The sequence below is a fragment of the Pteropus vampyrus genome, unplaced genomic scaffold (assembly GCF_000151845.1).
Source record: "Pteropus vampyrus isolate Shadow unplaced genomic scaffold, Pvam_2.0 Scaffold35, whole genome shotgun sequence".
NCBI classification, from domain to species: domain Eukaryota; kingdom Metazoa; phylum Chordata; class Mammalia; order Chiroptera; family Pteropodidae; genus Pteropus; species Pteropus vampyrus.
In genome coordinates, this window is record NW_011888816.1 from 6,868,684 (window position 1) to 6,871,569 (window position 2,886).

A 2,886-nucleotide genomic window follows, 5' to 3' on the forward strand; every position below is an offset into this window, starting at 1 on the left:
GCATCTTTAGGGGAATGGAGAAATCATCAAACATTGCTAATGCGGAATATTTAGCAATTATAACAAGGGGTGAAGTAGATATGTAGGAGAAAAAAATCTCTAAGGCCTAGTAACTAAAACATGCAAATAAAATTAAAACACTAAGGTTTATTTTAGAAAGAATGGAGAAAATGAGCATTTACTCTTTCTAACTATCAAATGTTTCTTATATGTATGTATAAGAAGATCAAGGACTAAGGGACAAAAAATGTTTTCTTTCTACAGAACATGGTGATTAAATATTAAAAAAATTAGTTAATTAGTAATTATTCCTAAGGTGTAAAAAAGTAGAGAATAACATAACATGTAATCTGTACTCATCACCCACACTAAATGAATGTTAACCGTTTCCACCTCTTTCTACCTAACTTCCATACTACCTGCAAGGCCCTCACCACCCTTTACCATACATGTGCCATTATCCAGGGCCCACCTTTCTTTCCTTACTGGGCTACTTCCTTCATAAAGTCCTCCCTGACTGCCTCAGCTTTTCTATGTTCTTTACCTTTCCTAAAGTGCTACAGAATGTACGGACTGCACACCACTGGCAAGTGTTCACCCACTCCGCAGTAAATACTCATCAGTAAAATGGAGTATTCACAAGGTAGTTGTGAGGACTAAATGTGTTAAAATATGTAAAGCACCTAGGGCAGTGCTATATAAGGCTTACTTATAACAATTAGTAGTATTTTAATGCCTCGTATTCTTAATAACAAAAATGGTAGTTGATATTTCTTGAGCACTTATTAACGTGCCAGGCTCTAAACTGAGCACTTCACAGCATTCTCTTATTAAACTCTCGCAACTACCCTATGAGATAAGTGATATTATCCCCCTAATTTTTCATGAGACTGAGGTGTAAAATAATTAAGTTCACTTGCCCCAAATTATCCAGTTCATCCAGAAAAAGGTTGAATTTGAATCTAGCAGAGTCTGTCTGATTCCAGAGCTTCAGTTTCGTGAAGTAATAGCTGTTCACTAGAGGGGGGAAATTATGAAAAAAACAAAAAAGAATTAAAAATTGATACCTGGCTATACTTTCTTCAAACCATTGCATTAACATTTGGTGGATATTTATTTCTTTTTAACAGCAGCTTTATTGAGATATCATTCACATGCATAAAATTCACCTATTTAAAGTGTACAATTTAGTGGGTTTTAGTATATTCTCATGGTTGTACAACCATCACCATAACCGAATTCCAGAACATCTTTCTCACCCAAAAAGAAATCCTACACTCCTTAGCAGTACTCCCATTTTCCTTTCCTCTATCCCCTGGCAGCCACTAATCTACCTTCTGTCTTTTTGGATTTGCGTAATCTGGACTTTTCATATAAATAGAATCATACAGTATGTGGCCTTTGTGTCTGGCTTCTTTTACTAACCATAATGTTTTCAAAGTTCATTCATGCAGCAAGTACCAGTTCTTCATTCCCTTTTATGACTGAATAATTTTCCCCTGTATAGATATATCACATTTTGTTTATCCATTCTCAATTGATAGCTGTTTGAATTGTTTCCACTTTTGAGCTACCATGAATAATGATGTCATGAATATTTGTGTACAAGTTTTAGCACGGACATGCTTTTCAATTCTCTTGGGAGTATACCTGGAGTGGAATTGTTGAGTCAGATGATAACTCTATGCTTAACCCTTGAGTAACCACTCTACTGTTTTCCAAAGTGATTGAACCATTTTAGTTGTATTGCTTTTAAGACAATAGCTGTAGATCCATGTTTTTGACATAGTGAATGCCATAGTAATTACGTATAATGAAGCTTCTGAAACTGGTAAGGAGGGAGCCAGAATTCTCATGTACGGTAACGGTTATTCCTGTAATGAGCAGTAACAGTTCATAATGTAACTGTTTCCTTTTGAACCTCCTTCAGATGCCATCGTGGAAGTAGCCTTTGCTCCCTGCATATACGGGCTGGTAAATCATGGGGACTGCCCACTTGGATGTGGTTGCTGAGGTCATTATTCTTACTGTGATTCCAGAGTTGAGTTGTGCTTGCTGAGGTTCCCACTGCACTGTCATCCTGCTGCTCCTTTATAACCTTCCTTCCTCATTCCTGTTGACTAGAGCACATCTTCAAGTGATTCTTTTAAGACTGGCACAAAGTTTTCTTGAGCCCTTGCCCCTTATACAAACAAGCTTCCAGGTGTTTTTCCAGAGTGACGTCAGGGCAGGGTGGGTGGATCTAAGTCCAAGCTTTGGTGTCAGGCACAGCTTCACTTCCTCCAGCCCCGCCATTCCTGCCAAGGGGTCTTCTGGGAGTTGTAGTTTTTATTGACGCTAGAAAGAAACATGGGGAAGGGATGCCCACAGCTCTATGCTTGCCTCAAAACAAACAAATAAGCTCATTGTAAAGTAGAGGGGACTGCTACTCTATTTCCTGATTATACTGGCCTCGAATTTTAATTGCTAATGTGCTGAACAAAAGTTGTTAATAGCTGTTTGTGGGAGAGTGGAGCATAGATGGACCACTGATGTCATTTTTCTCCCCACCTAGCCTCTACTGGTTTTGTAGATACAGAAAATTTGTGTGGGTTTTAAGCCTTGGATTGGCAACATTAATTTTAAGTGTTTGAGTAGAATTTTTTCTTTTTAATCTTTGTTTCTTCTTAGGTATTTTAATGGAAGATTGAGAGAGATTATTTTATAGTCTCTTAGCCAAGTGCCATTATATTTACTTTTTCCCTTACTTTGCTTTTAATAAAAAGTAGTAAATTCAAACAATACAGAGGTGCACAAGGTGGGAGTTAAAACAACCTCCCTTCCCAAATCCCACCACTCGGCAGTCATCATTGATAAGAGTCAGGTAAGTGTCCTTCTGTGTACTCT